Raw genomic sequence first — 13330 nt, 5'->3', positions numbered from 1 at the left:
AGGCCTTGAAAACGGCTACCGTCCCGAACGCGCGCGGCTCACTAGCTAACGGCGTTCCGCAGGGAAGCCAAAACCGTGACGTTAGCGAAAGGAGGCAACACGAGTCCGTTGAAACGAAGGGTGTTTCTCCGGACGCGAGTTCAGAATCTAGCAACGCTGGGGCGGAGCCGGCAGTCGAGACACTGAACGATGTTTACGGTGCAGCTAAACGTAGTGACGGCACCGCAACGGAGCGAGTCGCTAGCGTTCCACCTGAAACTCAGATACTCGATGTCAGGCAACGGCCAGCCAAGCTCGTAGCCATTCCGGTGTCGCCTGGGGTTGTGCTGACTTCTGAGACCAGGCCGCCCGTGCCTAAATTGGCCTTGACGAGTCCTGTACTGTTGCCTCGCCCGTCGAGGCATTGTTCTTTGGCTTCGGCTCACTTCTCGCTATGAAGTAAACAGTTACGTTAGCCTACGGCTTCTGGACTTCTTCACGGTTGCAACAGCGGCTGGCCGCTCACTTTACACCACGCTACCACACGTATGTCGGAGGCGACGGAGCTCGGCTCGGGTGCGCCCTCCGGGTCGCAACAGTGTGCATACCTGCCAGGTTTGCCGAGATGGCATTAGGGAGAGTCCCGGGGGGGGGCGGGCGGAGTAGGAGGGATACAAAAATTAGTAGCAACAGAATGGAATGATTTACATTTACATGCATTTCTAATTTAGTTACAACACAACAGAGTAGTAGCTGAACTGTTTCGTCCAAACTACTAACGAGCTACACGACTGGTCAGCTGCTAAATCTTCGATGCGGCTGACGCCGCCTTTTTTGACAACTCCTGGGAGTACTGCCGAGCATAACAATGTTCGTGCCTGCTACACTTCGCCAAAAGAACGCGACTGACCTCGGATTGTGCGAGAACTTGATGATCGGAACTGGGGGCAAATTTTATTTACCATGCTGAAATGCCTCTCGCATTCAGCGTTTCTGTGGTACTGACCAGTTCAACTTGCGTGCATTGCCAACTATGCTTTACAAGTTATTACGATGTCCAGTGGTGTAGGATGCGATTGGGTAGTCAGGTAGCTCCAGCACAATGTGGCTAGACTGGGAGAAAGGTTTAGCCAAACACGGGTGTGTATTCGGGAGATTTTCGTTTCGACCATACAATTGTACAAAACCATCAAAATCCGGGAGTCTCCCGGATAATTCGGGAAACCTGGCAGGTGTGAGTGTGCATTTGCATGCTATTACTATGCAGGCATTTGTGTGCACGTCCATCGGAAAACTCGAAAAAGACATTCAAATTTACGGCTCAACCGATGGGCTTACGTAGCGCAGCCTTGGTATACGTACAGTTGGAGATAACAGGCATGTGGCTATGCTAAACCTGCAATTACCATCGCCAACGTCACCGGCGCTGTGACTTGGCAGCTTGCGAATGTCAGCACGGCTTAAACTATACCTGTACATTTACAATGAACCTTTTTTCATTACCGCTCCTCCTAGCAGCCCCCACGGTGAACAATAAATGGTGGTAAGGCACGCCACCAAAAAAGGTCTGGCTTTCGGAAAACTCGTGCACAAAATATCCTCATCATGCACCCACCTGTCACCCGTACCTTTCAAATGAATGTCATGGTAGCAGGTGCACGTTCCCGTGACTAATCTGCAGTGGTCAAAGCGCCCCTTTTTTTGCTTTTTTTTTTTTCCGTTGCTCCCTCCCCGGCAGCCACGCGTTTGCAGCGTGGTCAGCCTCAAATGTCTCGGCCTCTTTTGCTTGAAAGCATTTTTTGTGTGCACGTACGAAACCACCACGAGCTGTCGAAAAAGAGTAAACAAAAACGTGTAGTGCTTTCTTAGAAAGCACAGCTGCTCCACAAGAATAAGCATAAGGGGGCGCCCCTTTTTTTAATTTGCCCAAGGCTACAATGCCAAGAATAGTGGACCATCAGACCGCGCATGCGCAGTTCACTACTGGAAAAAAGGTCCACTGTTTATGACTCATGAAAGTTAACGTGCAAAGAGAGATTTCACGTGCTCCTTTGAGAGCTTGCGCGCACCCTCCCCGTTCTGCCATTCCTCACGTGGCTCTTGGCACGTCCGCTCAGTTGCCATTTACGTCATCTCTGGTGGGCGACTGATAGCTTCATGTTCTGATTATTTACGAGATGATTTCAAAGACACTGTCCCAGAGACTGGTACATTCGTTTTCTGGGGACGCCAATCTATCTATCTAAGACCAACTTCAGTTTTGTCTTCAGTGTCCCTTCAAGCAGCACCCCCCTTTCTCGTTACTGTTTTTAGCTCCAGTAACAGCTACTGTCAAGCTGCAAAGGTGCATGCACGAAAAAAATTTCCTCTTTCAGTGAGAGTGCCATAGAGGGGGTGCTGACACATGCAGCCAAGCCTGTTTATCAGTTCAGCTTCCATTATCTCGTGCGTCACATGGTCGGGACATTTTTCGCAACACCTGTTTTGTCAACAATGGGCGTGCATCCGCACGTGGAGCAGTGGAGAGCTGGAAAGCCACCAAGCACATTCCATTCAAGAGCCTTTGTTACATTGTTAGCATGTTCCCTTAACCTAGCAGACATACTCCAGAAGTAAGCGGACGCTGACCTTGTTTTGGAACTGCCTGCATCCCTTCAACCTAACATTTCAGCTTCCAGTGATGCAGCAAATCAGGTCTTAGATATCCGGTTTAAGTTTTGTCTTCACGGTGACTGCTGGCTTGTGCCAAAGTACCATCTTTGCCACACAACTCGGCTAATTACAGACTTGTGAAAAGAGGCAGACACCTTGTGTTTCAAGAATGCCTTGGCAAAATTTTGCCCAGACCTTATTTCCACGAGGTTTGGCGGCCAGTGCAGAAGCACTTGCACAGCGCTGCCATCCCATGTCTATCCCTGCCTTCTTTGCCAGGGGAATGCCAGGAAGAATGCGCACAAGGGCTCAGCCATGTACAGAAACTACCCGATATTTGCATGCCCAAAGCTTGAAAAAAGCGGGCAAAGCTTAGATGTGAAAGTTGTCTTTCCTGGACCTGAGAAGCTTCTGAAGCTTTGCAGAATGAGTGATCCAAACGCAACTAGGGAACAGAACTCTGGTAAACAGCATAGACGGGCGAACGTTGAGTGCGCAGAAGGTGTTATCTAGAGAGTCAGAGCCAGCGCATTGGGAGACCGGAAGATGCTTGAACGATAGTTAAACACGCTAACAATGCTAACAACTGCAATGAAACAGGATGTGCGTGATGCCTTTCCAGCTCTCACTGCTCCACGTGTGGATGCATGCCCCTTTCTAGCAAAACAGTTGTCAAGATATGTGCCAACAGTGCACACACGCGAGATAACTGTGAAACGAGATAACGGTGAATGGGTTGGGCCATGCATGTGCGAGTTTCCTCTCCACTCAACTCTGAAAGAAAGAGCTGAGTTTGCCACTGACGCTCGACTAGTAAGATTTTGTTTTATGGCTGCCAGTCTATCTATCTACCTCTATATATATATATATACAGGGTGTTTCGGCAAACTTCACTCAGGGTTTAAAAATATGCCGACACGTTCTACGACAACGCGAGCAAATGTATATTGCTCAGTTTTGCATGTAGCATGCCACACTATTTTTCGTATTTTGCTTAATTAGATAATTAGTAATTTTAATTAGCTACCTTCTGAAGAAACGAAAAACGAGCTAAGAAAAAAATTCCAATTAGAACGTTGCAGAGCGGTTTGCAAAACGTCCGAATAAACTGTTTCTGTCTTTCTATCTACAGTCGATCCCAAATGTATTGAACCCAGATATATCAAATTATTGTGTTTATCGATAAATCCAAACATCCCCTCAAAGTCAAAGTCAAAGTCAGTGTTTATTTCAACATTGGATATGCTGATATACTAAGGGCACAGGCAAAAAGCACACTTGGGCTTGACGGTGCCTGTGTCCCTTATACGCCTCGAGATTCGCGATCGCTGCGCCGCCTGCCGCCGCTTCTCCGCGGCGTTTGCGGGATTAGCGCTGCGTGGCTGATATGTGGTCATCCAGTGTTTTGGTTTTCTTTCGCTTCTCTTTGCCTTTCCGCGCTCTAAACAACTTGTTATGGTGACGTCTGTAAGCTAACTGTACGTTTAGGGCACTTAAAAAAACAGCTGCGTCTTGGTAGAGCGCTCTAACGCCAACAAGAGCTACCCGGGGAGGCGGTTCTGCGCGCTTCTTGGCCGCTCTTGCGGGCGTCGGCGATGGCAGCAGCATATCACCGCTGTCACCTTCGAACACGTCAGCACAAGTGAATTCTATTTATTGTCGCCTCGTTTAGACCTGATATTGGCACTGTAAGAGGTTGGTTCGTTTTGCAGCGCAGACAACAAATGCGGCTTTGCTTCGAATATGTACGTCGTAGAAAAATATGTTTCGGGGTCGTGATAACCCAATAGCTGACAAAAACTTGTGCCTTTTATGGGAATATAAGCCACGCGAAAATGTTAAGTACAGAAAATAAAATCTTAAGTCAGATATGTGCCCACTCATGCCTTATAGTAAGAGCCAAGGTATATGTTAATGAAACCACGGGAAAATGAATGGTCTGCAGAAAGGAATAAATAGAATAGTCGCACGGGAATTAAAAAAAAAAAACGAGTGCAGCTTCTGAAATGCTAAAGACGTTTGTTTGAGCAAGGTAGTATTCACCAGACCAACTAGATGCGAAATGCACTGATATTTCGCTAGACATGGGGGGGGGGGGGGGGGATTAGGAGGAGGACGCTCAACTATCGTTGTTTACAAATGCGGAGCGAAATCAACGAATGAACGTTTTAGTAATCACACACACAAGCTGCGTGTTCCCTTTTCGTTTGTTTTTCGCCTTGAAAAACGGCTGATCACTCGGCGGACTCATTTTTTGAAGAATACAGGGTAGGCAGTTCACAAGCGATACGAGGTGTCGTTGGAAGAGTTGGTTGATTGATTGCAGGGTTTAACGCGCCGACGCAACGGAGACGATAAGGCACGCCGTAGTGGAGGCTCCGGATTAATTTTGACCACCTAGAGCCTTAACGCGCGCCGAAATCTCGTACACACGGGCTCGTTGGAAGAGTGTCGTATCTGATAAGGGTCTCTGATTTCGGTTTATGCTAGATTCTGCAGTCTCCCTGTGTCATGACTCATATGACGGTGTTTCGAAGAAGAGTTTGGTCACGGACGCGGATTACTCTATAAGCCCATCTTCGCGCTTCTCGTGGAGGATAAATGTAACAGATGAATCTTTGCGAGCGCTCACCTCGGGACAAGACGACCCAGCATTAAATTTGTCGTCGTGTGCTGACTCCGGAGTGTAATTTTGCATTATCCATCGTACTTCTTTGGTACAATGTTTGTGAAATTTATGCCGCATTGGCTTGTTGATGGTACTGATCAATATCTGATATGTGATATTGGCAGGCGTAACTTGCGTGCTGTCAGGTATGAGTGCTCCGCTAGATTTTCTAAGTGCACAAAGTCGATTCACATCATAGTGTGTATGGCCGCTACATGACCATCGGAGGAAACACTGCTTACGAAGACACAGTCACGAAATTTCAAGGCAGCGGAATTGCAATCAGCTGCATGCAAATTCTGGCTTCGGGACGCCGGCCTGTGACACACGCCCGGCGCTCATATAGATCTCACTAAGATCGCCTCATAAACGTTTATACTCTCGTGAACATGCCACGCTTCCAAACAGAGTGCCTGCTCCACGTTATTCGGTATTTTGAACGCGGACAAACGGTAAATCGCTGTCTTGAACGAGCCCCAAAAGCTACGGCGACAGTGAGGAACGGGCCGGGGACTCCCGCGCCTGCTTTCGAAGCGGGCCGCTAGGGGGATTTCAGTGGCGCCCCTACAGGCCGCGCTCGAGGCGTATACAGTTCAAACAGCCATTGCAATGAACATTCATGTATAGTAGACATACAATTTGGCAGATTAATGCAAAGAAGATAAAACGGAACTTTTTTTTTTTTACAACAGCAGTTTTATGGTACAATTTGCCATAATTGTACTTAACGGAAACAGGCACAAGTACGTTCGGAGAAAAAACAATTTTCTGGCACACTTAGTCATAATACATACATTGAACTAAAAATCATATTGAGTTCGAGATAAAAAACAATTAAAAGCAATTCAAAAGCAATTTCCTTACACAAAAAAAGGATTTTATATATCGAAATATCGATATATCAAACATTTTTATGATCCCCATCGAGTTCGATATATATGGGATCGACTGTATTAAGTTTTCCAACTTACTGATGATGCCCGCAAAGTAGAAAAAAATACCACATGACATGCCCGCTTGCGCATCGTGATTGCAGTGCTAACGATTTACGCTAACGATGTGCTCCTGTCGCGACAGTTTCTTATAGCGATAAGCAGACGCAGCGGTTATCGCTGCACATCGCTGGCGAAAATGTCTCAGCCAACACTTACATCGCTGCCTTGTCACCTGTTAACTCTTTCGTGACCGCACCTACTTAAAATCGTTCAATTTGAACGATACCTTGGCAGCCCCTTTTCATAGCGTTCCAGGTGTTGCTGGAACAAGTAAAGCTATTTGGAGTCAGCTCAGAAAATTCCCTTTCAACATCAGCATTGTTTTCATTTTTGCGACAAAAACGTGATTTTTTTTACACACGTTTGCATCACCAGGGTGTGGAAAAGGGGCGTGGTCATTGCGCGTCACTGCTACCAATGAAGAATGTATGCCGTTCGTAATTACTCTGAATCAGCATTTGGTTTTTTGTCATCAGGGCACGAATGGTGAATCAGAAAATGATTTTCAATCGTCAGGTTTGCACTCTGACAATAATAATCCCTGAAATCGGCTGAAACTGTCAAGCAGGGCCTGTTTGCAAAGCTACTTAATAATTTTAGGCAGTTTTACTGCCTTTGCGCACGTTGTTCTAAGTTGTATTGTAGTTCTACTTCATCATCATCATCATCACCAGCCTGTCTACGCCCACTGCAGGGCAAAGGCCTCTCCCATTATTCTCCAATTACCTCGGTCCTGTGCCAACTGTGACCAATTTATCCCCGCAAACTTCTTGATCTCATCTGCCCATCTAACTTTCTGCCGCCCCCTGCAGCGCTTGCCTTCTCTAGGGATCCACTCTGTTACCCTTAATGACCAGCGGTTATCTTGCCTTCGCATTACATGCCCTGCCCACGTCCATTTCTTCTTCTTAATTTCTACTAATATGTCTTTAACACCAGTTTGCTCCCTGACCCACTCCGCTCTCTTTTTGTCCCTTAATGTTACACCTATCATTTTCCGCTCCATTGCCCGCTGAGTCGTTCTCAATTTAAGTTGAACCCTCTTAGTGAGCCTCCACTTACCACAGGACCATTCACAAGCAGTTTACAACAGTTTAGGTTTCGTTTCTGCATCGCGAAATTCATATTTGGTGCTACTATGCAGTTACCCAACTTCAAGCCTACCTGCCATGGTGCCTTGAGCATCCGCTCGCTACTGATCCTTGAAAAAAGCATGCCGCTCCTGATTTCAGCCAACCCTAACCCGACTTCTGCGATACGAACATCCGATGCAAGTTAGAAGATAACACCGAGTCTCCAGATATCAGTTCCGACAAGGACAGCGCTTCAAACCGGCCTCACAAACTGCCAGCTGCTCGCCTGCCAGTTTTGTTTCCATACGAGGGTATCTCCAGGGGTCTAGTGTTGCTTCTTAGTTGAACTGTCTATTTGGACGAAGTCTCCAATAAGTTTTGTACTGTTTCATTTTAAAAATGCTAGGTGGCGCTGCAACGGAGGAGGCTCGTAGAGCTGATCTTGTTTATGGCGCAACAGCTAATCGGCCAAAATTTGCAGGGCACGATTCTAGCGCATCATGTGCCTCATTCCTGCAAGCAAGGCTACAATAGCGAGTCAGAAGACGATATTAAAGCGCAACTTCATGTTTTGTGAGATAACTGACAGTGAAAGTCAAGAAGCATCAATCACGGAATTCTGTTTTCAACTTCATGCATGTTTTTCCACGTCCCGTGCTTGTTCTAAATACTGTGCTGGCCGCAAATGCAAAGTCAGTCATTGACAAGATGTTTTTACATTACACGGGGGCAAATTCGTGCCTCTGATAACGTCAAACCGCCAGATTTCTTCCAGGGAACCACCTGAAATTGCACATTTTGAAATGGAGGTTGGGCTTCCCTGCATGGCACGAGCACCCCTCATGCTAACAGTCGATATTTTTTCCAGGGTGCATTTTTGGAATGTTTGGGTTAAAAGGTCCGAATACACAACTCCTGTTATCATTATACACAACTGTGTTATACACAACTCCTTTTTTATCGTTTTCTTCGACAACTTGACAAAAATTTCAATTTCAATATTTTTTTCCCGACTATTACATATGAAAACATTTTAAAAACTGGTGTTATTGGAGAGGCTGTTAAATATTCTGCATTTTGTGTACATGTACTTAGTGCCTAACTATTTGTTTTAGCAGAAAAAATATGTTTTCTTGGACCCCTAAAAAATCGGTCATTTTTCTTGCAGTCAAGGGAGAGGAATCACTCCTTGGCCTCAACTCCCACAGTTGACACTTGACTGTGATCGTAAAGTTCTTGTTTTTGCAAGGCGGTGCAGAAATTGCAATACCCACAGGTATGATGAGTCAGCTAAAGCCACCTAACATTTAGGCTATCAACATTATAACAGGCTGCGGAAGCATTATAATGACTGGCAGATGCTGCACGATCATCGTCTCACACCCACTGGCCACATCAAGTGGGCTTAGATACTCCGACCAACCTTGTCATGATGCCCCTTAGAAAGAGCTGCATTTTTAACGCGCTGGACGCAAGTGAGGACTGCACTGTGGGATGAGCACTGCACGGGCCGCAATTTCTAGGCCCAGCCCAAGCCAGACAAAACATTGAGATGAAATCCCGTACCCAACCCAAGCCCGAAAAATTTTGAAAATACAAGCCCTAGCCCTGCCCGAGTCGGACAGAATTTAATAAAATAAGACCGCGCTCACGGGACTGTTTTTAAATGTTACCCCAAGTCAGACAGACTCTAAACATGAGACCAAAAAAGTTTGGTCTCTTTAACCTAAACTTTCTTTTAAACTTGGACCAGTCTTAGCACAACATAAATATCCCGACTTCAAAAATCTATCTTCGCAATATCGGTGAAATGTGCACTTTATTTGCGAAATTCTTTGAACTCAAGGCACACAGAGGATCGTTTAAATTATGTTAAGGAAAGTGAATAATCTGTTTATTTATGCTTTCTTGAACAGATATGTCAGTGCCAAAGAGAACAGTGATATCAACAAAAACAACTAGTGTGAACATTGGACAGGCTTACGATGAGTGCTGCAACCATAATCAAATGCCTGCTCTTGTCATAGTGCATCACTTTTTTTCATTTGGCTTAAATTTGAGGTAAAAATTTTCTTTTTTCTGGCCTTCCGAAATTGGGCAGCCAGCCTAGATTTGAGTAAATGTGGTTTGTGTGTGTAGCATTTTTTGAATAAACAGTTGGTTCAGCACTCGTGCGTGTCTCGTATCACTTTTGCCCTTGTTCAAGCAGTGCTGATTTTACCAACTAATGCTAAAATCCATCAAGCGTTTTGCCACCTGTAACTACAGCACACGGTTTCCTACTGTCATTTTGGCTGGATGATAATGGCCTTGCTGAGCATGCACTATGCTTCCGTTTACACCGCCGAGTCCAATTTTGCAGCCCTGACTCAAGGAGCTGGCCATTTTCCCCACAGGCAAACAATGCCACCCCATGATTGCAACCTCGTCTTCAAATTCTTGCATGAACATCAACGGGCAGGACCAGGTCCTCCACAGTGGGGCGCGTTTTAATTCCAGGGTTTTGCAGTTTCCCGAGGGGTGGTGCTGGTCTTTGCATTTTTGCATGTTACTTCCCCACGACAGCTGCTAGTGCCGTGCCCGTAACATGATCACTTTTAACGTCTGTGAGGGAACGAGATGTGCAATAAGACGGACGAGTGCATGAAGGCAGCACCTTACTTCGGTTAAAGGTCGGAATTGCGAACCTGGTTTTGAGTTCCTCCTCTGACCTCGCAACGCAAGAAGCCGTCACGGACAGAGCCCTGGACGTCGCGAGGGCCCTTTGGGCCTCCGCCACCCCCCTACCCTGAACCCAGTGTAAAATAAAGTGGCACTACTACTACTACTCTCCATCCCCTTTATTCACAATGCATCCAACCGCTGTCATGCTTTGATTGCACAGGCTGCATCCGTTTTGGCTTCGGAGCATAGTGATGGCTATTTCAAGACTATGTTTAGCTGAGGAGGCTGTGCGACTGTTGCTGGGTTCTTCCAGCATCTCTCCGGAGAAAAGAAATGCTTTTTACAGCACAGCTGTTTCCATGTAGCCCCTGAATGCATCTTGACAAGGGGGTACTCTGGGCGGGTTGCGTTCGCATCAAGAGCATGGTGCGTGGACAAGAATGGTGGCTGCGAATGGGGGACCGGGTTGTGGCGGAATGTAGAAGGTCGTGCTAGAGAGGCCATTCACAAGCAGCAGGCCAGACAGGATGAAACGTATCGCAAAGTGGCAAACGCAGTCAAGAGGCGCAAGCAAACAAGAAATTCAACCCAGACTTTTTGGATAGACTATTCGGTCGGATTTAGTTACAACAGAGTGCGTGACAAGCTGCCTCGTTCTCTTCGCACTCCTCCCCCGCAGACACGTCACGGCTGTCCGCCCACATGTCCTGTTTCTCTAGAAACCACACAACTTCCGTGTGAGTAGAAACCACCGGACAACATTTTGATGGTCTTCAGTTCCCTCCCGACAGCTCAAATATCTCAGCAAAACCACAACTTACAGCTTTGCTGGCCAACCACCCTTGCAGGGCAAAATGGCCTCAAACCTCAAATTTCCTTGCTTTGTAGTTTTGTTTCCCAGCCCTTTCTAGAAACTTGGCTATTTCGAAAACAGACCTACTGGTCGCTGGAGTTTCAACCGCTACACAATGAATTACTACACCTTGCTAGTCTTTCTATTCAGCGAGGAATCGTGAAAAATATACAGGTTCGCAAACCAATACCCTGGTAAACTGTTTGGATGCCTAGTTGTGAATCCTATTTGCGGCCAGACCGTTTTGGGAAGGAATTTTGACAGCACCAAACAGCATCGCAAAAATAGCAGGGCGGGTATACAGCCAATCACGGCTGTAGACAGATTGACAGCCCATCAGCCGGATCTTGAGCAGGGCTCCAACAGCCCCCATTCATGACTGCTACCCTCCATCCCTCTACATATTGCCACGGTTGGACACAGCTATGTATGGGAGCTCAAGGTTCAAAACACCCTCGCCCCCATGTCCTGTGCCCAGGGATCTCTTGAATGGTATAAGCCACCCCTAGCCAAGGCCCACAGACGTGGTAAACTCCGTAGCACAAGCCAGTCATCCCTTGTTTGACTGTCTCTGGCCGACACACATACGAGCAGCGCTCAGCCAACCGCCAACAAAAATGAGAGCGACGTCCTGACGACTATGTGGGAGTGATCAGGCACTTGTGTCCGCCAGCAGCGAGTAGAGGCAGCCACATGAGGGTGGAAGAAAAAGGAGGGCGAACCTCTGTTGGTGACATGCCCATCAAACCTGGGACAACACAGATGGGCCTTCCTCTTCCCTGCCGACATTGCATTCTACCGCCCATAAGCCCTTGGAATCGCGTTTTCTTTAGGAATGGCACATCGAGTGCTCTTGCAATATGACTGCTTTTCTCAGCTGAGCTCACCTCAGCAAGGTGGCACTGAGCTTCTCTCTAGAGGCGACTTTGTCATTGTTACGTTTACGAGAATGGGTCTGCATTTGCCCCAGCCAATGTCCATATGCAAATGCTCTCTCTCAAGGGTTTGCCTGGGCTGTCGCTACAGGCAGGGTCCCTATCTCTGGGCAGATACGAGCCAACCACAGGGCATTCTTTGTGGCTGTCATGCGAATCACTGTGATGACCTCTCACTGACTTGAAATGCGGTTTGATGGTACCGCAACCAAAAAATGTCCACATGTTTCATTGTTAATGTTGACCGAGTGTTTTTTCAGGCCTAATTTATGTGTGCTACGTGTGTTTGCAGTCTGTTTGAAGCGTAAACCTAACTCAAAAGAATGTGCCCCGCAGTTGGTGTCCTCAAATCAGCGAGGAGGAACGGTACCTTGAACCAACTTTTAACACAAACAATCATACGTCACTTATACAAAAACTCGGAACATAAACTACATGCTCTGCTCTTTAAAGGCCAACTGCACTCAAATTTCACCCTGGCTAAATGCCTTCGAAATGTGTAGTAGGTACCATGAGAACTACTGCGACGCGACCGGTAGCTCGGTGCAATGCGTGGTTATTCAGTTTCAGGCACTCAAAACAACGCCCTTGCAGACGACAAAGCACCTGCCGGCGTGTCGCGCAAACAGCCATTTAGCGGAAGTGACATGCCAGCCGTCCAGGCCGATCGGCCTGCCTCGCAGCGGGAGAATCCGGGAAACTTGTATTTCGCGCCGCCGGTATGCCTGGCTTTCATGGCTCCGAAGAGGCTTCGTTCACCGTGCGGTTCTCTCCTTTTCGAGTGTTGTTGCGACATCATGCCTACGCGGTGTGCTGCTGTCGGAGCGCACGAATAGTGTCGTGCTTGCGGGACAAGCGCTCGCTTTTCCGCGCGCCTCCCATACCCCGCACGCGCGCGCTCACACTCTCCTCCTGGCTGGCCGAGCCGGCCGCGTCGGCCGGTCCGCACAGCTCGCGCCGTCAGGCCAGGCCATGGAGGAAAGAATGCTTTTCTTTCCTCCATGGGCCAGGCCGTCTGGCCGCTCGCGCCGACGGCTGATACGTCACTTCCGCCTGCCCGTAATGGCCGCGTTTTGCCCAGTTTCGTTTTCAAAATCGTCGATTTTTGCTGGTCGCTTGCGGCGTAATTACGCACATTTTAGGCGTCATACTTCGTACATCGCGGTATTTTAGTCATACTATGCAGGAACAGTGATTTCGCGCGGTCGAAACTTTGAGTGCAGTTGGCCTTTAAAGTGGATAAAGTAATCACACATGTTCACAACTCGCTCCAGTTTACCCTCAGCTAGAAAAATACAGGCACCTTGCATTAGAGTGAAGCAAGGAAACATCTGAACTTGCTGAAGCACACCTTCAAACTTCAACAGCCTTCTGCTTTAGTAAATCCTCGCACTTTTGCAGTGATATGTTGAAGTATAGTTTTAAGCCTGCTGCACCTGGAACTACCCGAAGTTGACCCTATAGAGCTCCATCAAGATATACAGCATTGATTTTACAGGTGCTCGCTTTGG

The 13330-nt window shown here is 47.4% G+C and overlaps 1 protein-coding gene across 2 annotated transcripts in view; it reads right to left on the bottom strand.

The window, feature by feature from the left end:
- The window catches only part of LOC144144347 (SUZ RNA-binding domain-containing-like), a 28751-nt gene that overhangs the window by 13523 nt on the left and 1898 nt on the right, over positions 1-13330 (bottom strand). The gene's annotated exons all lie outside the window — the stretch shown is intronic.

The sequence above is a fragment of the Haemaphysalis longicornis genome, unplaced genomic scaffold, assembly GCF_048455015.1.
Source record: "Haemaphysalis longicornis isolate Haplotype H1 unplaced genomic scaffold, Haemaphysalis longicornis Haplotype H1 scaffold_7, whole genome shotgun sequence".
Lineage (NCBI taxonomy): Eukaryota > Metazoa > Arthropoda > Arachnida > Ixodida > Ixodidae > Haemaphysalis > Haemaphysalis longicornis.
The sequence above is the reverse complement of the archived record's forward strand: the minus strand, read 5'-3'. Positions and strand labels throughout refer to the sequence as shown.